General features: G+C 42.7%; 1 long non-coding RNA gene across 1 annotated transcript; it reads left to right on the forward strand.

The window, feature by feature from the left end:
• The first annotated feature begins 862 nt into the window (after positions 1-862).
• On the forward strand, positions 863-5,325 carry LOC138991205 (uncharacterized). The gene is made up of 2 exons (XR_011467164.1): positions 863-1,045; positions 4,108-5,325. It is a non-coding gene; the product is annotated as an uncharacterized lncRNA (long non-coding RNA).
• Positions 5,326-24,334: the final 19,009 nt, after the last annotated feature.

Genomic DNA, 24,334 nt, shown 5'->3' on the forward strand with positions numbered 1-24,334 from the left:
AGCCTGATGAAAAATCCTTTCTCTTCATCAGAAGATACTTCTCCGGTGACAAGGCTGTTTGTCCAGTGACCCCAGAAGCAGGGTCTTGGATAGAAATAGACGCTACTGGTTTCTTTTGTCTCCCTGAATCCATATCAAAGCATATCAAGCTTTCCAGAATTTGAGGGGTGGATTTCTGTCTCAGTTAATAGTGTTTGTTAGATCAGGAGTTTGGGAAGAATTTCAGCTACCCTGAATTTTTTTCCGAATTGACTAATCTGTTGTTTGTGTTGAGAAATCTACATGACTCTTTTTTCCCAGCAGCCTTGACTATTCTCTCTGCAGCTCCAGTAAGAGGGGATAAGCCAGAGGGATGGGACATTCTGGCTTCTACACCAGCTCGTAGAACACAGCTTGGATTCACCTCCACTAATTTCCCATTTCTTCATCCGCAGGAGGAATAGGTGGCTTTGCTACTAAGAGGGGTCCCACACATTTCTCTGGACCACAGTTTCCATCTTTAGCTCATGTTACTCTGGCCCTGTTCAGGGGCTCCCAATGAAATCCTAACCTTTGACGCCTCTTCCAGCACCCCACTCTGTTGTAGGGTGTATACGTGAATGTTATGGTGGAAAGACCCTTCTTCCCACTGCAACCCTCTCACGAGCACCAAGCAGGGAGCCTGCAGTGAACACTGAGGCAGAATGTCTTTCAAGTGGAAATTGCAGGGCGGGGAAGGAGGTGCAGGTCATTGGATGAATGCCTTCAGGGTTGCTGGCAGGTTGCTACATGGATGAGGACCAGAGAGGATGAGTCATCTCAGGAAACATAATCCATGGGTGGAGACGGGCGGTAATGTCACACTGAGCACACTTGTTTTAGAGTTAACTTATTAGTATTGATCCCCAGGGATTTAAGCAAATCATTTACCTCTGTTTTTCTGGAAAAACATGGAAAACCTCATATAATCACAAGAATGAGATTAAGGGTCATTGACCCAAAGAAAATAGTGCTGATCTGTCTTCTCTTTTGTGGCCTATCACTCTCGAGCTACCAAGACCCCCAGGTAGGTCAGGATTATGTAGCAGAAAGAGTGGGATTTGACATCAAGCAGATCTGGGTTTTAATTATATTTCCACTTATCTGGCTCACATTACCGTACCTTTTTGAGTGTTTGTTTTCTCTGTGAAATGGAGACCTAATAACTACTTCATGAAGTCATGAGAATTAAAAATAATAATACCATAAAAGTTCTTGATAAATTGTAAGCACTCAAAAAATGAGAGCCCTCATTATTTGAAAGGCGTAACAATGTAATTTTGTTCTTTTGGTTAGCTGGGAGAAAAGACATTTGGCAAAACGTGAGGTTTTAAAGTGAGAGACTTTATTTTTTGGGCTCCAAAATCACTGCAGATGGTGACTACAGCCGTGAAATTAAGACACTTGCTTCTTGGAAGAAAAGTTATGACCAACCTAGGCAGCATATTAAAAAGCAGAGACATTACTTTGCCAGCAAAGGTCCATCTAGTCAAGGCTATGGTTTTTCCAGTGGTTATGTATGGATGTGAGAGTTGGACTATAAAGAAAGCTGAGCACAGAAGAATTGATGCTTTTGAACTGTGGTGTTGGAGAAGACTCTTGAGAGTCCCTTGGACTGCAAGGAGATCCAACCAGTCCATCCTAAAGGACATCAGTCCTGGGTGTTCATTGGAAGGACTGATGCTGAAACTGAAACTCCAATACTTGGGCCACCTGATGCAAAGAACTGACTCATTTGATAAGACCCAAATGCTGGGAAAGATTGAAGGCAGGAGGAGAAGGGGATGACAGAGGATGAGATGGCTGGATGGCATCACCAACTCAATGGACATAGTTTGAGTAAACTCTGGGAGTTCGGTTATGGACAGGGAGGCCTGGCATGCTGCAGTCCATGGGGTTGTAAAGAGTTGGACACGACTGAGAGACTGAACTGACTGACTGAAGGTTTCATCTTTGATTCTATTAGAATCTTGAGGACTTAGTTTTGTTTTTGTTTCCACACAATTGAGGTTAAGTTATAATACAATAGTTTTGCTGGAGGCTTGGAAAACACACACTTTTTGTTCTTCTTGTTATTTGTTTGCAAGTAAGAATAAAATAAAAATCTTGCATCTTCCTACCTAGGGAAATAAGCTCTTCATTGGTTCTAGAAGATTGTGAAAAGTCTGGTGCTGGGTACATTGGTCACATATTAGAATTCCTCTGGGCACAAGACAGTGGGAAAGACCAGGGAGGATGTGACCACCACAGGCAAAGCCACCGATGTGGCCCATGGAGGTGTGTGATATTTTAAGAGCTACTGGTACCATCTGGAGCTTTTTTCTGTACCCCAACTCCTTTACACAAATAACAGTTGGTATCTATGACTTAGTATTTTACGACAAAGAACAACAGGATATAGGACATAAAATATGACATTAATTATGGTGTATGGCTCTATAGTTTGTATATATATATATATATTGATGTTAAAATAAATGTTGGTCTGAGAACTGCACAAATTATATGTTTTTACTCCATAGTTGACTTTTCTGTCAATGACCGTCAGGTTTGAAGCCTTGGTATCCTCCTGGGCTCGTCTCTTTTTGTTGTCTTCACATCCCAAGGGTTTGGTCTACTGCTCAATTAGCCATGTAGTGTTTCTATCTCTTTCTCATCCACACTGCCAGTCTGGATTCAGCCCTCTTCACCTGGGTGTTTTAGTGTGGGTTTTCCCCACAGAAGAGCCTGACATAAGGACCTGGGTACAAGAAGCAGGAGTGAGGGGGATGGGAGAGAGGGAGAGAGGAAGGGAAGAAAAGCCAATATTGGGGTGTGTTACTGAGGGTCCAGATCGCTTTGAACAATGGAGATGTGATCCCACTGGGACCTTTTAGAAAGGTAGAGAGTAGCTACCAGAAGAGTCCACCTAAAGGACAGAAGACAGACATTTATTCAAGGCTTCTGGGCCTGGTGGACTCTCAGAGACTTATAGAAAGCCTGAAACAGTCACCTGAAATTGTTACCGATAGGTGCGGGCTCTGGCGGCTCACCACTCAAAAGCCAATAAGCAGGCCAGGTTGGTGGAAGGGAAAGTTTGCTGTATCTCAGACGTCAGTAATTGGGGAGGAGGATGGACATCTATCCAAAGGCCCACACCACCCCTGACAAGCAGCGGGTGAGAGTTTTATAGACTGAAGGAGGGGGCTACATGCAGAACAATGCAGTCAGCTCTGACAGTAATCTTGACATTGGTCATTAGTGGTCTGACCAGTGTCGTCTTGGTTGTTTTAGGTATGGTTAATCATCAGTTCAGGGGCTTCCCTGATAGCTCAGCTGGTAAAGAATCCACCTGCAGTACAGGAGACCCTGGTTCGATTCCTGAGTTGGGAAGATCTGCTGGAAAAGGAATAGGCTACCCACTCCAGTATTCTTGGACTTCCCCATTGGCTCAGATGGTAAAGAAACCACCTGCAATGCGGAAGACCTGGGTTCGATCCCTTGGTTGGGAAGATGTCCTGGAGAAGGGCATGGGAACCCACTTCAGTATTCTTACCTGGAGAATCCCTATGGACAGAGGAGTCCGGTGGACTACAGTTCATGGGGGTCGCAGAGTCAAACATGACACAGCACAATCTTCAGCTCCAGGGTCCATTTGTTCCCATCTCTTTGAGGCCAGTTCTTGGAATTGTGGCAGCTTATGTTGTGGGTGCAGACTGGTCATCATGTAGTTAACTTCTTCCACCTGGGGTTTCAGTATCTATAAGACAGCTCATGGGATATGGCTCAGAATTTTATCTATTGCCCTTGAGAAGGAACTAAAGGTCCTTGGCTGTGCTTAATGACTACATTATTATTACTTCATCTCTTTTGACTGCTTTCCTTTGTTTCTGCATGCTCTCATTTCTCTGATTAAACTTATCCTTCGACTAATGTTTTCATAGATAAAAGGCAGGCATAAGACATAGGGTGGGGAGCTGGGCAAAGGCCATAGGGTCCTGATCTTGTTTCAAAATCACAGGTGTGCTGAGGGGATGGGATGTGGGCCCCATGGTGTCTGGTTCTCTGGGCAACTGTGATAACTTCCTACCTCGGCATCTCTACCTCCAGTCTACCCCTTCCTGTGATGTCAGCTTCATCTTCCTCAAGAACAGTGCTTATCATGTACTCCTCTTCATCTTCAATGTCTCCTTACGACATCCTGGAAAAAAGATAACCTTCTTGGGATGGCATTCTGGATCCCGGGAAAGTGGCTGAAGAGACTTCAGCCTCACAGGAGGCCTGGCAGCAGCGTTATCGGTGCCTTCTTGAAGACTTCCCAACACTTCCAGCTCTCACCTTTGGCTGTGCTCTGCCCTCTGCCTGGAGGACTTTTTCCCCCTCTTCTTGAGATTTTGAAATCCTATCCCTCCTCAAGGGAAAGTTCAAATGTCACTGTATTAGTTTTCTACTGCTATGTAACAAACGCAATGGTTTAAACCTACAGCCATGTACTACCTCCTGGCTTTGTCAGTCAGAATTCTGAGCAGGCTCAACTGGATTCTCTGCTCAGGGTCTCACAAGATGGAAACCAAGGTGTCAGCTGGAGTAGGCATTTACCTGGAGGCTCCCAGGTAGAATCTGTCTCCAGCTCATCCAGGTTGTTGACTGAATTCTGTTCCTTATGTTGTAGAAAGAAGATCATTTTTCTCGCTGGCTATTGGCTGAGGTTGCTCTGACCTCCTAGAGGTTGCTCTCGGCTTTTTCCACGTGTCCTCCTCCATCTCAGCTACAGAAAACCTCCCTTGAGTCCCAAGTTGCCCTCATGTTTAAGTTTTCTTCTTCTAGAAGATTCATGTGATGAGACTGGGCCCACTTGGATAAACTCCGTTTTGCCAAAGAAAGTAACATGATCACGGGAATAATATCTCAACAGTTCTGCCCATACTCAAAGAGGATGAAATTATAAAAGGGTGAGGATCACTGGGGTCATTCTTTAAATTTTTCCCATCATACCACCTCTTTGAGAAATCTCTTCTGATCCCTTCAAATGAATGCCAGACCCTTCCTCTGCACCTCACAGCATGTTGTGACAATGAATTCACTGTCTGCAATGGAGCTACTATGACCTGTTCTTTCTCCACAGAAAATAAGAGCCCATTGGTCTTCCTTACCTCCTATTTGTCTTTCTTAGCCTTGGTTTTTCAAAGCCCCTGAGTTATTTTTGTGCCAGAATATATTTTGGTATTGTACTATATTTAAATACTGAAAGACACATGAAGGACTAAACCTTAAAATGTTAAAAAAAAAATGTACAGAGCCATGAAATAAATAAAGTTCTAGAGAAAAGGAAGTTCTAATATAATTTTTACAAGGGTTTTCCATGACATTTTCAGTTATGTCTTCTTGGTGGGTTAAGTATGAAATACCCCTCTTTATTTCTTTTATTGCTATTCCCTTAAATTCTATAATGTTTTAATTAAGGTATTAATTTTCTTTTTATAAATAGTAAGCTGTAAGTCCTAAAAAGAGTTGGAATTTTTAAATCCAGTCCAAGAGTCTGTCTTTTATTTGGTGTGTTTTACCATTTACATTTATCATGATTACTAAGTAGACATGTTATGCTGCTGCTAAGTCACTTCAGTCGTGTCCGACTCTGTGCAACCCCATAGACGGCAGCCCACCAGGCTCCCCTGTCCCTGGGATTCTCCAGGCAAGAACACTGGAGTGGGTTGCCATTTCCTTCTCCAATGCATGAAAGTGAAAAGTGAAAGTGAAGTCGCTTGTTGTGTCCGACTCTTAGCAACCCCACGGACTGCAGCCTTCCAGGCTCCTCCATCCATGGGATTTTCCAGGCAAAAGTACTGGAGTGGGTTGCCATTGCCTTCTCCGGATATGCAATGACTCAGGCTTAAATCTGAATTAGCACTTACATGCAAAATAATCCCCAAAGTTAAAGACCACTTGACTTCAGAAGTCACTTCGAAAGTCACAATAAAGTTATAATGGCCCTTCTTGGAAGACTAGAGTAAAATACCCAGCCATAGTTGTAAGAAATCTTTCAAAAAATGCAGCCCTTTGTGAATGACATCTCAATTAAAAAAAAAAAAAAAATGGGCAGCCCCTCAGAAGCAGCTCTGGAAAGAGAAAAAATATATAACTTAATGTATCTTAAAAACCAATGTGAATATAGGTTCAGAAGATAGTTAAAAGAGATATTTTATAAGGCTACCTAGGATTAGGCTTATAACATAGCCTAGTCTTTCAACTTTTGCTCTAAAGTAGACATGTTACTACCATCTAATTTTGTTTTCTTTTTTCTGTGCTTTTATTTACTACTTTTTTCCTTCTTTCCTGCTATCTATTGTGTTGACAAAGAATTCTTTTTCTTAGAACTACACCAGTTTGTTTTTAAGAAGATTTATCTGTTTTATTATTTTCTTGACGGCGCGGGTCTTCGTCGCGCACGTGGGCTTTCTCTGGTTGCCGTGTGCAGATTCTCACTGTGGTGGCATCTCTCGTTGTGGAGCACAGGCTCTAAGCACCTGGGCTCAGTAGTTGTGGCCCATAGCTGCTCTGAGGTATGTGGCATCTTCCTAGACTAAGGATCAAACGGGTGTCCTCTCCATTGCAAGGCAGCCTCTTAACCACTGGACCATCAGGGAAGCCCTCTTTATTCTTATAGCTCTGGGTGAGGTATTTTTGTGATGACCTTAATTTTTAACATGCATATCTAGTTTTTTTCCAATAAAGTTTGAAGTTCATCGGTGTTTTTATCCTCTTCTTGCGTGAGGCAAGAAGGCCCTTGAGTTTAGTGCCTAGATCCCCTGGAGAAGGGAATGGCAACCCACTCCAGTATTCTTGCCTAGAGAATTCCATGGATCGAGGAGCCTGGCAGGCTACAGTCCGTGGGGTCACAAAGAGCTGGACACGACTGAGTGACTAACACTAAAACACTGTATCACCTTCTTGAATGAGGCAAGAATTTAGTGCCTGTCAACTTCTTGCAAACTCTATACCTAGCCAGATATTGGTGTTTGTTTTAGTTTGTATTTAAACATTCAAAAACTATTTTTATTATTACTATTAATGATTTAAACTTAGTTTTAGATTTAGATGTATTACCATATACTACCAATTTCTCCCTTCAGTCTTATTTTTTATTTTATTTTTTTACATTTTGGCCACCCTGTGTGGCATGTGGGATCTTAGTCCCCTGATCCTAGGGATTGAACCCATGCCCCTGTGGTGGAAGTGCAAAGTCATAACCACTGGACTGCCAGGGAAGTCCCCGTTCTTATTTTTATTTTCTACATCTTCCTTTATTCTTTTGCATCTTTTGACATTTTTTCAGTGAGAATTTTAGGCAGTAAACTTTCTATGTTATGTATTTTAAAGTATTTATTTTTTGTTTTGTGTCTTAATTTTTATAACACAAAATTTCAAACATGTACAAAGGCAGAGAGTTTTTTGTGTCATGTTTCATGTGTTCATCACAACTTAAACAACTACCAATGCATGGCTAACATAATTTCATCTGTATGTCTTCCCCCACTTCCACTGGCTACTTCCTCTTCTGAAGCAAAGTCCATGTTATTATCAAACTGAAGATAAACAGTAATTCCTTAGTATCATAAAATATCCAGTCAGTGTTTAAATTTCCCAATTTTCCCTTTTTTACTCTCTCTCTGTAGTTTGATATTCAAATCAGTATTGCTAAGTCACTTCAGTCGTGTCCGACTCTGTGCAACCCCATAGACGCAGCCCACCAGGCTCCCCCGTCCCTGGGATTCTGCAGGCAAGAACACTGGAGTGGGTTGCCATTTCCTTCTCCAATGCATGGAAGTGAAAAGTGAAAGGGAAGTTGCTCAGTCATGTCTGACTCTTTGCAACCCTATGGACTGCAGCCTACCAGGCTCCTCTGTCCATGGGATTTTCCAGGCAAGAGTACTGGAGTGGGGTGCCATGGCCTTCTCCAAAATCAGTATTCATACATTACAATAGACTGATACGTCTCTTGTCTTGTTAATCTATAGATTCTCCCCCTGCCTTACCCTTTTTTCTCTGCAGTGTATTTTTTTTTAAGAAATAGCATTGTTTGACCTATAGTTTCCCGTAGTCTGAATTTTGCTGATTGTGTTTCCTGGATGTCATCTAACCTGTTTTTTGTCTCCTATATTTCCTATAAACCAGTAGTTAGCTCAGAGGCTTGCTCTTCTAGGTACAATTGATTTTAGCAAGGATTTATATGCAGAATATATAAGTAATTCTCAAAACAATAATACAAAAAAAAAAAAAAACCCACCCAATTTTAAAATTGGGTAAAAAATTTAAATAGGCACTTCACTAAAGAAGATATTTAGTTGGCAAATAGTACATGAAAAGATCCTCAGTATTATGAGTCATTAGTATTTTAATTTTAACTACAAGCAAATACCACAAATTACGCCTATTAATTAGTGGTCTAAATTAGAATGGCTAAAATGAAAAAGAGGGTCCTTGCCAAGTGTTGGTGAGGTTGTGGAGGAATTAGAACTCTCATACACTGCCGGTGGAATGTAAGATGTTACAACACTTTGGAAAGCAGTTTGGCACCTTTTTTAAAAGGTTAAGCATACATCTATTATATGACCAAGCCTTCTACTCCTGGTTATTTACCAGAAATGAAAACATGTGTCTATACAAAGACTTGTATACTAATGTTTGTAACAGCTTTATTTGTGATAGGCCCAAACTGGGAACAACCCAGATTTCCATTAACAGATTAATAGGTAGACCAATTGTGGTATAACCAGACAATGGAATATTACTAAACCAAAACCACAGCAAAAAATTAGATGAAACATTGATACACATAAAAGCATAGGTGAGGACTGCCCCGGTGGCATAGTGGAAGAGAATCTGCCTGCCAATGCCGATCGCACGGGTTTCTTCCCTGGCCCGGCAAGATTACATGCACCTTGGAGCAACTAAAGCCTGTGTGCTACAACTATTGAGCCCATGTGCTCCAACTATTGAAGCCTGTGCACCCTAGAGCCCGTGCTTGAGACAAGAGAAGCCACCGAAATGAGAAGCCCGCACACTTCAATGAAGAATAGCCCTGGCTCACTGTAACTAGAGAAAGCCTGTTCACAGCAATGGAGACCCAGTGCAACCAAAAATAAATAGATAAATAAATTTTTTTAAAATGCTGCACCTTAAAAAAATAGGTGAATCTCAAAATAATTATTCTGAGTGAAATCACACCACTCCCCAAAAAGCACATACTGTATGATTCCATCTATATATAAAATTCTAGAAAATGCAGACTGATCTATCCCAACAGAAATCAGTCTGGTAGCCACATAGGGATGAAGGGGGAAAGGAAGAGGAAGGAAGTAGAGATTATAAAGGGGCACAAAGAAACTTTTGAGCGTGATGGATATGTTTATTATCTCTTAAAAAGATGTTTTATTTTTACTTTTTTGGCTGCACCATGCAGCATGTAAGATCTTAGTTCCCTGACCAGGGATCAAACCTGTGTCCATTGCATTGGAAGTTTGGAGTCTCAGCCACTGGGTCTTCAGGGAAGTCCTATGTTTATTATCTTGACTGTGGTGACATTTTCAGAGATTTGCACATATGTTACAATTCATGGATGGTACGCTGTAAATATTGCAGTTTTTAGTGTGTCAATCATATCTCAATATAACTGGCAGAATAGTGACCCTCTCAGAACCGGTGAACACATTACATAGCAAAAAGTAATTATGGCTGCATATAAAATTAAAGTTATTAATCAGCTGACCTTAGAATAGGGAAAATTATCCTGGATTATATGGATGGGCCCAGTGAAATCACAAGGATCCTTAAAAATGGCAACCCTTTAAATATTTGAAGACCTTTTCTTACCTTTTTACAATATTGTGGAAAAATTTAAACGTATACAAAAATGTAGAGAATAGTATAGTGAATTCCCAGGTACCTATCACTTTTCTTTTCTACTTCAGGCAAATCTCATTTCAGTTATACTCTCATCTACTCCCCCTTTATTATTTGAAGCAAAAGTCAGATATCTTATCATTCTATCCTTATCTATTTCAACATGTATAATTAGAAGATAAGGACTTAAAAAGATAGCCACAGTAGTATCATTATCATTCTTTTTCTTTTTTAAAAGACCTTTGGATATGAACCATTTTTTAAAGTCTATATTGAATTTGTTACAACATTGCTTCTGTTTTCTGTTTTGGTGTTTTGGTGGTCCTGAGGTATGTGGGATCTTAGCTCTTCGATTGAATCCCATGCCTTAGAAGGTGAAGTCTTAACCACCAGATCACCAGGCAAGTCCCTGTCACTCTTAAATCTGTAATGACCTCATGATATCATCAATTATCCAATAACATATTCTTAAATGATAGTTTGGTTGGGCATGTCACCTTTTTTGGGGAGGAAACAATTCGCATGAAGATTTTTTTAAAACATCAGACACTCAGAAGAGGGGTACCAGCTCCACCTCTAAGTTGCACGTGTGACAAATTTTGTGCAAGTAATAGTGGAAAACGCCTCACCTGGAAAGCTGAAGAACCGTGTTCACTTTGGCATATGGTAAAATGTTTATTCAGACATGTGAAACAATCATGTTAAAATTTATTTTTTATTTTTAAAAACTCTTTTGAAGTAGTGATATTCAAATTTAAATCTAACTCCTTTACAGAGTTCATAGTTACATAAAATGTCATTTTTCATTCAATGAATGTTGAGTTTTGCAAATGTTTTATTATTGTTGTTGTTCAATGGCTAAGTCATGTCTCACTCTTTGGGACTGCAAGAACTGCAGCACGCCAGGCTTCCCTGTCCTTCACTGTCTCCCAGAGTTTGCTGAAACTCATGTCCATTGAGTCAGTGATGCCATCCAACCATCTCATCCTCTGTGGTTTTATTAAGTTATAACATTTGTTAATTCCATTTCTTATAATCTGATGGGAACTCTTTGTAGGATCTGAAAACATTTACAAAGTGTTTCTACATCTGGTGCAGGTATTTTCCTGGGCTCCTCAGCCTCCAGAGGCACTCAAATTGTGATATGATAAGAAATCTCTTATTCCTGGGGGCGGTCTTGCAAACCACCAAGTCCTACACATCCTGACATGCCTCTTAGCTGCTGAGTCTCTGTGGGGTGCTCTCATTGCCCCTAGATTACCTCTGTCTGCAGTGCCGCTACTGATGCTGGGAGCATCTGTCTTTGCACAAACACCACACCCAGAGGTTCTGCCTGCCCTCTCTGCAGCCCCTGTGTGGGGCAAGCGCCTGTGCTTTGAGGTACAGCCAGCAAGCAGCTGGATGAGCTTATTCCCAACCTGCCTGTCACTTGCTTGGGTCTCAGGACTGAGCTGACTGCCTCTCACACATCTTATCTTACTCTTGGGCCATGTTGATCATTGGGAATCAGGTTATTTTCTTTCCCTTTTCCAGGTGGCCAGTCTCCTCACTGGATTTTGCTCACTCACTTGTCCTTTCCTAAAAGCACCCTTTCCTTTTTGCCCACCTCTTCCAGCTGCTGGTTCTAGAGCTGAATCAGTCATTTTGACCTAAACCTCATGTTTCTTGGTGAGGTTTCACTTCATCTACAGAGTCATATGGGCTTCCCTGATAGCTCAACTGGTAAAGAATCCACCTGCAATGCAGGAGACTGTGGTTTGATTCCTTAGTTGAGAAGATCCACTGGAGAAAGGCTAGGTTACCCACTCCAGTATTCTTGGACTTTCCTGGAGGCTTGGACAGTGAGGAATTTGCCTGCAATGTGGGAGACCTGGGTTCAATCCCTTGGTTGGGAAGATCCCCTGGAGAAGGGAATGGCTACCTACTCCAGTATTCTGGCCCAGAGAATTCCACGGACAGAGAGCCTGGGCTACAGTCCATGGGATCACAAAGAGTTGGACACGACTGAATGACTTTCATTTTTTATAGAGTAGTATCTGATCCCCATGGCAATCTCATGAAGTAAGAAAGGCAGGCATGATTAGCTTCACTTAAAGACAAAACTGAGGTTTAGAAACAGTCAAGCAGGGCTTTGAAGGAGCATAAACCTGTGAAGGAACAATTGGAGTCAAACACTGAGGTAAGACTAGATAGCCACTTTGCTTGGGACATGAAGGGCCTGAGGAAGACAATCACAGAACTGGTCCTCTGAGCTGGAAGAGACACCCCTCCTCCACCTCCCCCCCACCCCCGCCTCCCCTCCACCCCCCACCCCCACCTCTACCCTGACAGAGACATGCAGATCAGATTTCCCTGGAGGGTTTGCAGGCTTGCTCTGTATAATGAGAAATGACAGCTGTGGTTGGGGAGCACAAGGTCTGATTTCGATACTAGGTAAAAATATGTGTAACCCCCTTATTGAATGCTTACTAAGAACCGGGTTCTGGGCTAAACCTTTTTTTTTCCCCTTGGACTTCCCTGGTGGCTCAGATGGTAAAGCATCTGCCTACAATGCGGGAGACCTGGGTTCAATCCCTGGGTCTGGAAGATCCCCTGGAGAAGGAAATGGCAACCCACTCCAGTACTCTCGCCAGGAAAATCCCATGGACAGGGAATCCTGGTAGGCTACAAATGGCACCCCACTCCAGTACTCTTGCCTGGAAAATCCCACGGATGGAGGAGCCTGGTGGGCTGCAGTCCAAGGGGTCGCAAAGAGCTGGACATGACTGAGAGACTTCACTTTCTTTCTTTAGTTTTTTTTTTTTGGTTGTGCTGGATCTCAGCTGCAGCTTATGGGATCCAGTTCTCTGACCAAGGATTGAATTCCAGCCCCCTGTGTTGGGAGCTCAGAGTCTTGGCTGCTGGAACACCAGGGAAGTCCCTGAGCTAAATCTTTTGCATGTACTACCTCCCTTGATTTTCACAGTATTGTGAGAGCAAAATAATATTGTTCTCATCTTAAAGCTGAGAAAACTAAAGCTTCCAGAGGTTTCAATAACTTCTCTGATGCGACACTGATAGCCAGTGTCAGAGATGGCTTCCAGTATGGTCCTGTGTGTGACACCGAGTCCATAATTCTAGTCACTCCGCTATGTTTTCTTACAGGAACTGAAGCCCCTGAACACAAAGTTGGCTTTATTCCAGTGGTAGTTAGATAGACTCAGGCTGTCTCTAGTTAAAGAGACTAATTTTCCCTTGCTTGTGGCTGAGAAACAGTTATGATCAGAGACTCAGTGGCTCTTAGATTTCTTAATGAATCAATCTTTTGCTGCATGGCAGTTCTTGGTGCCCTGGAACCAACATGCTCAGTGGAGGTTTTCTTTTTAGCTTGTTGAAATTTCTTCTATTTATGTTTACCCTGTGCACGTGTGCTAAGTCTCTGCAGTCGTGTCTGATGCTTTGCGACCCTTTGGACTGTAGCCCACCAGGCTCCTCTGTTTGTGGGATTCTCCAGGCAAGAATACTGGAGTGGGTTGCCATGCCTTCCTCCCGGGGATCTTCCCAACCCAGGAATCGAAATCTTGTCTCTTATGTCTCCTGAACTGGCAGGCAGGTTCTTTACCACTAGACTTCGATTGCCCTGTACCCCTTTGAAAAAAAAGACAACGAAACTTATTCTCAGACTGACTTAAGATTCATGACTTAGGCTATTGGCATTAACCAGAAGGATCCATTTACTTGATCGCTGTCCATGCAAACATCTCTCGCTGTCCTCAGGTTTAACCAGTTTTTGGTAACATAGGCCCAGCTTACTACTCAGCTTGGTGTTTAGACTTGAGACATCTCCCCAGCATTTCCCTTTCAGGTTGTCTTCTCTGAACCTTATCCCAGCCCCAGACATCCCCGTAGATGATGGTGTCAACTCGCCTTCTGCTTCTCAATGTAACTGTGAGGTCCCAGTTTTATCCCAACTTTGCCATCTGGGGGCATCCAGGCTGTTTTCTGGTTCAACAAGTTCTATCAGTGAACCCCAGGTCCAGGATGGTACTCCTTGCTGGATGCAGGTGTGTTCTCCAGGACTCTTCTCAAGAGTGGTTTATAAACCTTTTTGTGGTCACCTAGAAATTTTGATGACCTTCAATTTGGAGAGAGCATCTGCTAGTTAGTGGATACCTATGCATTTGTGTCTATATAAAGAATCAGATAAGCTGATCAAAAGAAGGCCTCATATAATTCCAAGAGATGATGGAGCCCTTCTTGAGGGTTTGATGCATCATCTTTGTCCTAATGGCACATTTCAGTTTTTGCAGCCATGAGCTACTAACGAAAGTGACAGACTTGAGGGTCTTCCCTGGTGGTTCAGTGGTTAAGAATCCCCTGCCAATGCAGGGGATATGGGTTTAATCCCTGGTCCAGGAAGATGCCACATGTCACAGGACAACTAAGCCCATGTTCTGCAACTACTGAGCCCGAGCTCTAGAGCCCATGCTCTGCAACAAGAGAAGCCACCACAGTGAGAAGCCCACATATCAAAGCTGGAGAGTAGCCCTCACACTCCTCAACCAGAGAAAGTCTGTGCACAGCAATGAAGACCCAGTACAGCCAAAAAAAAGTGACAAAATTCAGGCCCTCCCACGGCATTGTAGCTGCTGCTGTTACTGCTGCCATGGCTGTCGCTCAGGTCTTCCTCCAAGGTTTCTTTACTTATGGTTAGCAGTGTAGGCTTTAATTCTGCTTCTGGCCAAGATGTACTAATTGGTACTAGCCTAGCCAACCTGCCATAAATAAGCATAAAACTAGGCAAAATATACGCAGCAACTGTTTCAGGCATTTAGCAACAGACACTATAAGGCTTGCACTCATCTCACATGCTAGTAAAGTAATGCTCAAAATTCTCCAAGCCAGGCTTCAACAGTACGTGAACTGTGAACTTCCAGATGTTCAAGTTGGTTTTAGAAAAGGCAGAGGAACCAGAGATCAAATTGCCAACATCCGCTGGATCATCAAAAAAGCAAGAGAGTTCCAGAAAAACATCTATTTCTACTTTATTAACTATGCCAAAGCCTTTGACTGTGTGGATCACAACAAACTGTGGAAAATTCTGAAGGAGATGGGAATACCAGACCACCTGACCTGCCTCTTGAGAAATCTGTATGCAGGTCAGGAAGCAACAGTTTGAACTGGACATGGAACAACAGACTGGTTCCAAATAGGGAATGGAGTATGTCAAGGCTGTATATTGTCACCCTGCTTATTTAACTTATATGCAGAGTACATCATGAGAAATACTGGACTGCATGAAGCACAAGCTGGAATCAAGATTTCCAGGAGAAATATCAATAACCTCAGATATGCAGATGACACCACCCTTATGGCAGAAAGTGAAGAAGAACTAAAGAGCCTCTTGATGAAAATGAAAAAGGAGAGTGAGCTTAAAGCTCAACATTCAGGAAACGTAGATCATGGCCTCCGGTCCCATCACTTCATGGGAAATAGATGGGGAAACAGCAGTAACAGTGGCTGACTTTATTTTTCTGGGCTCCAAAATCACTGCAGATAGTGATTGCAGCCATGAAATTAAAAGACACTTGCTCCTTGGAAGAAAAGTTATGACCAACCTAGACAGCATATTAAAAAGTAGAGACATTACTTTGCCAACAAAGGTCCATCTAGTCAAGGCTATGGTTTTTCCAGTGGTTATGTATGGATGTGAGAGTTGGACTATAAAGAAAGCTGAGCACAGAAGAATTGATGCTTTTGAACTGTGGTGTTGGAGAAGACTCTTGAGAGTCCCTTGGACTGCAAGGAGATCCAACCAGTCCATCCTAAAGGACATCAGTCCTGGGTGTTCATTGGAAGGACTGATGTTGAAGCTGAAACTCCAATACTTTGGCCACCTGATGTGAAGAGCTGACTCACTTGGAAAGACCCTGATGCTGGGAAAGATTGAGGGCAGGAGGAGAAGGGGACGACAGAGGATGAGATGGTTGGATGGCATCACCAACTCAATGGACATGGGTTTGGGTGGACTTCGGGAGTTGGTGATAGACAGGGAGGCCTGGCGTGCTGCAGTTCATGGGATTCCAAAGAGTCGGACATGACTGAGCGACTGAACTTAATTTAACCATAAGGCTGTGATTCTTGAGAACAAGGAAGCTCATGGGGTGAGCCCCACGTGCCCTGCATGTGTATGTGCTAAATTGTTTCAGTCGTGTCTGAATCTTTCGACACTATGGACTGTAGCCCACCAGACTCCTCTGTCCATGAGATACTCCAGGCAAGAATATTGGAGTGGGTTGCACGCCCTCATCCAGGCAATCTTTCTGACCCAGGGATTGAACCCGCACCTCCTGCAGCTTCTGCACTGAAGCAGATTCTTTACTACTGAGCCCCTGGGGAAGCCCTCCTTTGCCCTGATTTGGGCAAACTGCATCTGGGGATAATTTGTATGGCATCATGATATAGAGCCCAAACAGAGTCTGGGGGTCCCTCTGAGCTGAGGAAGCAGAGATCAGAGTTTGGGGCTGTGAATGTGGCTGGGAGGCAGGAACTATGGGACATCGACAGGATGGAGTGGAGAGCCCAGAAATATACCCATACATATATAATAAGTTGATTTTTGACAGAAAAGCCAAAATAATCAAATGGGGAAAGGATAGTCTATTTCACTGAAGTCGACTGAATAGCCACATGAAAAAAAAGAACTTTGACCTTATTTTATCTCATACACACTATAGGTCATGGGCCTAACTGTAAAAAGTAAAATTATAAAATTTCTAGAAGCAAATATAGGAGAGAAATCTTTGAAAGCTTGGGTTAAGCAAGATTTCTTAGGACAGAAAAAGCACAAAACAAAAGCATGATAAATTGAACTTCATCAAAATTATAATTTCTCCTTTTTGAAAGACACCATCAAGAAAATGAAATGATAAGCCACATAATGGGAGAAATAGTCTCAATGCACATGTCTATCAAAGGGCATTTTCCCAGAATATACAAAAATCCTTACAACTCAATAATCATAAGCCAAACAGCCTGAGTAACGGGCTAAAGACTTGGACAGATACTTCACAAAAGAAAATGTACACATGGCCAAAAGCACAAGAAGATATTTACCATAAGTAATGAGGCAATATCAAGAATCCTTTTTAAAAAAAAAAAAATTTTATTTATTTATCTATTGGCGGTGCTGGGTCTTAACGGCAACATGGGCTTTTCTCTACTTGTGGCCAGCGGGGGCTACTCTCTAACTGTGGCGTGTGGGCTTCTCACTGTGGTGGCTTCTCTCATAGTGGAGCACTGGCTCTAGGGCACTTGGCTGCAGTAGTTCCAGCACGTGGATCCAGTGGTTTCAGCTCCCAGGCTCTAGAGCACAGGCTCAATAGTTGTGGTGCCTGGGCTTAGCTGCTCCAAGGCATGTGGGATCTTCCTGGATCAGGGATTGAACCCGTGTCTCCTGCCCTGGCAGGTGGATTCTTTACCACAGAGCCAACAGAGAAGTCCAATACCAAGTATGCTCAAATATGTGGAGCAACTGGAACTCTCGTCCCTTGCTGGCAGGAGTGTGAAGTGGTCTAACTACTTTGGAAAAGACTTCGGCAATTTTTTATAAAGGTAAACACACAGTAACCAAATGACCCAGCAATTCTATTGCTAGATTTCGAGATATTTACCGAAGATAAATGAAAATACTTGCTCAGAAAAAGATTTATAAATGTTCACAGCAAGCTTATTCATAATAGTCAGATCATGATATAGCCCAAATATCAATCAAAGGATGAAGAGTTTGACAAATAATGGAATGCTACTCAGTAGTAACAAGAATGCACTATTCATACATGCACTAACATGAAGGAATCTCAGAAATATGCAGAACAAAGGGAAACAGACATGAAAGAGTTCAATGCTATCTCATTTTATTTCTCTAACCTTCTAAAACAAAGCCAAACTACCTTTTGGTATAAGAAAATAGATTGGTGGTTGCCAGGTGTGGGAAGATTGATGCAAAGATATAAGAGGCAGGTGAAGAATTATTAACCTTGATTTGATGGCATGGTGGGCTGCCATCTGTGGGGTTGCACAGAGTCGGACACGACTGAAGCGACTTAGCAGTAGTAGTAACAGTGCATGGTAAAGAATCTGCCTGCCAATGCAAAAGACATGAGAGTCAGGTTTGATCCCTGGGCTGAGAAGATCCCCTAGATTAGGAAAAGGCAACCCACTCTAGTACTCTTGCTTGGAGAATTCCATGGACAGAAGAGTGTGGAGGGCTACAGTCTATGGGGTCACAAAGAGTCTGACACAGCTGAGCAACTGAGCACGTATGCATGCATACACAAGAGTTTACACATTTGTCAAGACTAAAATGACTGCTCACTTCAGGTATGTGCAATACACTGAATGCAAATTATACCTCAATAAAGTGGACTAAAAAAATAAAGAGCACAGACCTAGCCTAGGTAAGGAGACCTTTGGCTGTTTCTCACTAATGAGTGATCTTGCATGAGTTAGTTATCTAAGTCCAAACTTCTTTATCTGTAAACTGGACTATTAATAGCATCAATTTCATAGGGTCATGGTGAGGATTTCATAAGATATAATGTGTTGTTTTAGGATCTGGCATGAAATTTAAAATCAGAAGTATTGGGCTGGCTGAAAAGTTTGTTTGGATCTTTCTGTAACAGCTTACAAAGAAAGCCCAAAGAAACTTTTAGCCAACCGAATAGTTCCTACTACTACTATTCATGGATTGTTTTTCCATGAAGTTTTTTTTCCCCTCTAATCAACTCATGAAAGAATGTGGTTCATGATTCATCTCGTTTTTAGAAGGGCTGACTCTGTAGATCTCAGAGGAGATCTGTATCTTTGCCCACCACCCACAGATCACACCAGCAGAACATACAAATCACACCCTGGAAAAGCACCTTTTTAAAAATGCCAACTATCAGCAGGAAAATTAGGCTAATCTTCTTCCCCTGGCTGAGCTGGAATAGAACGTTCTGTGTGCCTGGATACAGAGGAGAGATCCAGCCCTTCAGGACTAAGTGAGATTTCTTTGGGTTGTGCCATTAAACCCAGGCTGACCTGCCTTACAGTGGGCTTATTTGACCCAGCAAGGTGTTAGAAAACTTGTCGCTCTTGGATTCACAGGTGGTGTTTCATTTTGATGAAGTTTTCTGCCCTCTGTCTATGACAGCTTGCTTGGCAACTTGAGCCTCCCCTGCCCACAGTTTGGCTCTCTGCCACTTACCCGATGATGACTATCTCAGCAACAGCTCCCGTCTACCACCCTCTCCCGTGCGTGCACTGGTTTCGTCACACCTGACCAGCCAACCCTGCACGATCTCCTGCAGAAACTCTCACCCAGATGGCTCCTGCCTGCCAAGGGCTCGTCTCCTGGAGCCTCCAGAAGTAAGGGGCCCTCCACACTGAGTACTTCTCTGCTGGTATCCGTGAGAAACTGGAAGAATTTTGGACATTAAGTTTATCTGAGCTCCTAATCTGAAGTATTAGAGCTGCCTCCCATTACCCCCAAGGGATTTCAGTCTGCAGTAAGAACTGTGAATGCATAATGGGCTGAGGTTAAGATCAGAGTTAGATGAAGCTGGGTTTGATACAGCTTGTGCAATACAACGCCTTGTTTGTCTTGGGACCTCCTCTCTGAGAGAAGCCTTTCTGCTTACGAGACTTCTATTCTGACTTTTGTATTCCGTGTGTTCCTTTTTCTTTGGATTTTCTTTGGGTTGTTCAAGTTAAAAACACACTTCTACATGTTGATGACAACAGGTAGAACATTTGATTTGTTCCTTCAGGCAATTAGTTTAGTGGTAGTATGTGGGCTGTGGCTGTAGGCAGAGCTAGATTTGACTGTCCTCTGTGCATCTGTGCTGGTTGTTGTCTGTATGACTTGGGGTAAGATCCCCTGCTTCAACCTCCCTGGCTTTCCTCTTGCTCATCAAACATGCCAGGCTCACTTCTTCCTCAGGGTCTTTGCAGGGGTTCTTTCCTCTGCCCGGGACCCTCTTCATTCAGATCTTCTGGAGATAGTTTCATTTAGATCTCAGTTCAAACATCATCCCCTTCAGACAGAACTTTCCTGACCACCATTTCTAAAGTGCTCACTCCACTCCAGTCACTTACATTGTCTTAATTTCTTCATAACATCTGTCCTATGTACTTCTTTATCATCTGCCTCCTCCATTAGAACAAAAACTTCTAGAGAGCGGAGCAGGTACTTTCCTTCCTATCACTGTATTTCTAGAGCTTAGAGTTGTACTGACAGGACTTCCCTGGCGCTGCAGCAGATAAGAATCCACCTGCTGATACAGGGGACACAGGTTCGATCTCTGGTCTGGGAAGATTTCACATGCTGCAGGGAAGCTGGGCCTGTGTGCCGCAACTACTGAAGCCCACGCGCCTGGAGCCTGTGTTCTGCAGCAAGAGACACCACCACAATGAGAAGCAGGTGCCCTGCATTGAAGAGTAGCCCCCACTCACAGCAAAGCCCCTGCAAAGCAATGAAGACCCAGTGCAGCCGAAATAATGACTTGTACCTGCATATACATAGTACACAAGAGAAGACTCTACACATGGACATAGCCAGATGGTCAATACTGAAATCAGATTGATCATATTATTTGCAGCCAAAGATGGAAAAGCTCTATACAGTCAGCAAAAACAAGACCGGGAGATGACTGTGGTTCAGATCATGAACTCCTTATTGCCAATTTCAGACTTAAATTGAAGAAAGTAGGGAAAACCACTAGACCATTCAGGTATGACCTAAATCAAATCCCTTATGATTATACAGTGGAAGTGAGAAATAGATTTAAGGGATTAGATCTGATAGAGTGCCTGATGAACTATGGATGGAGGTTCGTGACATTGTACAGGAGACAGAGATCAAGACCATCCCCATGGAAAAGAAATGCAAAAAGGCAAAATGGTTGTCTGAGGAGTGACAAGTAGCTGTGTCACTTACAAATAGCTTATAAATAGCTTACAAATAGCTATGTAAAGAAGAGAACCGAAAGGCAAAGGAGTAAAGGAAAGATATACCTACCTGAATGCAGAGTTCCAAAGAAGAGCAAGGAGAGATAAGAAAGCCTTCCTCTGTGATCAATGCAAAGAAATAGAGGAAAACAATAGAATGGGAAAGAATAGAGAGCTCTTCGAGAAAATTAGAGATACCAAGGGAACATTTCATACAAAGATGGGCACAATAAAGGACAAAAATGGTATGGACCTAACAGAAGTAGAAGATATTAAGAAGAGGTGGCAAGAATACACAGAAGGACTATACAAAAAAGATCTTCATGACCCAGATAATCACGATGGTGTGATCACTCACCTAGAGCCAGACATCCTGGAATCTGAAGTCAAGTGGGTCTTAAGAAGCATCACTACAAACAAAGCTAATGGAGGTGATGGAATTCCAGTTGAGCTATTTCAAATCCTAAAAGATGATGCTGTGAAAGTGCTGCACTCAATATGCTAGCAAATTTGGAAAACTCAGCAGTGGCCACATGACTGGAAAAGGTCAGTTTTCATTCCAATCCCAAAGAAAAGGCAATGCCAAAGAATGCTCAAACTACCGCACAATTGCACTCTCTCACACGCTAGCAAAGTAATGCTCAAAATTCTCCAAGACAGGCTTCAACAGTACGTGAACCGTGAACTTCCAGATGTTCAAGCTGGATTATAAAAGGCAGACGAACCAGAGATCAAGTTCCCAACATCTGTTGGATGATAGAAAAAGCAAGAGAGTTCCAGAAAAACATCTACTTCTGCTTTATTGACTATGCCAAAGCCTTTGACTGTGTGGATCACAACAAACTGGAAAATTCTTCAAAAGATGGGAATACCAGGCCACCTGACCTGCCTCCTGAGAAATCTGTATTCAAGTCAAGAAGCAAGAATTAGAACTGGACATGGAACAGCAGAGTGGTTCCAAATTGAGAAAGGAGTACATCAAGGCTGTATATTGTCACCCTGCTTATTTAACTTATATGCAAGGTACATCATGAGAAATACTGGACTGGATGAAGCACAAGCTGGAACCAAGATTTCTGGGAGAAATATCAATAACCTCAGATATGCAGATAACACTATACTTATGGCAGAAAGGGAAGAACTAAAGACCCTCCTAAGAAAGTGAAAGAGGAGAGTGAAAAAATAGGCTTAAAACTCAACATTCAGGAAAACTAGGATCATGGCATCTGGTCCCATCATTTCATGGGAAATAGATGGGGAAACAGTGGAAACAGTGACAGACTTTATTTTTGGGGGCTTCAAAATCACTGCAGATGGTGACTGCAGTCATGAAATTAAAAGACACTTGCTTCTTGGAAGAAAAGTTATGACCAACCTAGACAACATATTCAAAAGCAGAGACATTACTTTGCCAACAAAGTAGTCTAGTCAAAGCTATGGTTTTTCCAGTAGTCATGTATGGATGTGAGAGTTGGACTATAAAGAAAGCTGAGTGCTGAATAATTGATGCTTTTGAACTGTGGTGTTGGAGAAGACTCTTGAGAGTCCCTTGGACTGCAAGGAGATCCAACCAGTTCATCCTAAAGGAAATGAGTCCTGAATATTCATTGGAAGGACTGATGCTAAAGCTGAAGCTCCAATACTTTGGCCACCTGATGTGAAGAACTGACTCATTTGAAAAGACCCTGATGCTGGGAAAGATTGAAGGCGGGTGGAGAAGGGGATAACAGAGGATGAGATGGTTGGATGGCATCCCCAACTCAATGGACATGAGTTTGAGTAAACTCCGGGAATTGGTGATGGACAGGGAAGCCTGGTGTGCTGCAGTCCATGCGGTTGCAAAGAGTCGGACATGACTGAGTGACTGAAGTGAACTGAGCATTTAGTAAGTGCACAATAAATGGTGGACTTAGTTATTATAATTTCTACCCACATTTCCCCCTTCACCAGTTTCACCAGTTTCTGATCAAGGGCCCAGATCAAGTCTATTGGTATATTTTATACTGCTATGCATATAGTACACACTCAATTTCACTTAGTTTAAATGAAGTAAAATTTACTATTTAACCAGCGATTCAAATAAATGAAATAGAAAATACAAACCCTTCAGGTAAGTTCATCTTTTAGACTCAGCTCCTGAGCCCTTCTCTCTGAGTGTTTTCCAGACTGTCCTAACCTGGGAGGGTCAGGGGCTTAGGTACAAACAGTTCCCCATGCCAACTTCAACCATTGCACCTGTGTGTTAGATTTCATGCATGGCTCATAAGGATGCACATACTAGGCTGTATATGCTCTGAGTCCCACTTACCTTTATATCCTCACTGGCTGGTCTGGTGCCCCAGGCACTCAGGGTAGAAGTGCTGAAGGAAAGGAGACCATAAAGGAAAGTAGGTTAAGAATGCAGACTCTGGACTCAAGTACCTTGGCTCAAATCCTAGCTTCTGCAGTGCACCCTGCTGTGAGGCTTCTGACAGTTTACTTAAACTCTCTGGGCCTCAGACTCCTTGCCCTTAAGACAGGATAACAGAAGTACCAACTTCACAATTATTGCGGAGATTAACTAGTTTAAGATTCCCCTATGTGTAGCTTTCTGGAGAAGGCAATGGCACCCCACTCCAGTATTCTTGCCTGGAAAATCCCATGGGCAGAGGAGCCTGATAGGCTGCAGTCCATGGGGTCGCTAAGAGTCGGATATGACTGAGCGACTTCACTTTCACTTTTCACTTTCATGCATTGGAGAAGGAAATAGGAACCCACTCCAGTGTTCTTGCCTGGAGAATCCCAGGGACCGGGGAGCCTGGTGGGCTGCCATCTATGGGGTCTCACAGAGTCGGACACGACTGAAGTGACTTAGCAGCAGCAGCAGCATGTGTAGGCTTCAGTCCTATATCTGTATCTCATTTCATTGTATCCTGTATCCCAGACAGTTCATGGCTCATAGTAGACATTCAGTAGTGTTTATTGAATTAAACAGAAAAGCTGTGTGTAAATTGAAAGGTATAAATACCTACCTGTTCAGGAGACAAAAGAGACTAGGTATGAATCCTGGGTCAAGAAGATCCCCTGGAGGAGGGCATGGCTACCCACTCCAGCATTCTTGCTTGGAGAATCCCATGGACAGAGGAGCCTGGCGGGCTACAGTCCATGGGGTCACAAAGAGCTGGACACGACTGAAATGACTTAGCACACACACAAAGGCATATTTAAATGGACTACGAGACCTTGCTGTAGTTGGTCCCGCAAGCATGCCTTAATTGATTTTTTTCAATTGCATGTTTATTCTATTAGATGTGGTAAATGTGAAGTGTATTTGAAATGAGATTTCCACTTTTCCCCCAAACCAACTTATAAACACTTTCAGAGAACAAATTACTTAAAGAAAAAAAAATAATCTTTAGTGCTTACAGCTTGGGGATTCATTAATTTGAAGTGAAAATTCTCTCTAACCAGATAATACTCTCTTTTT

Source organism: Bos mutus, chromosome 16 (assembly GCF_027580195.1).
Source record: "Bos mutus isolate GX-2022 chromosome 16, NWIPB_WYAK_1.1, whole genome shotgun sequence".
NCBI lineage: Eukaryota > Metazoa > Chordata > Mammalia > Artiodactyla > Bovidae > Bos > Bos mutus.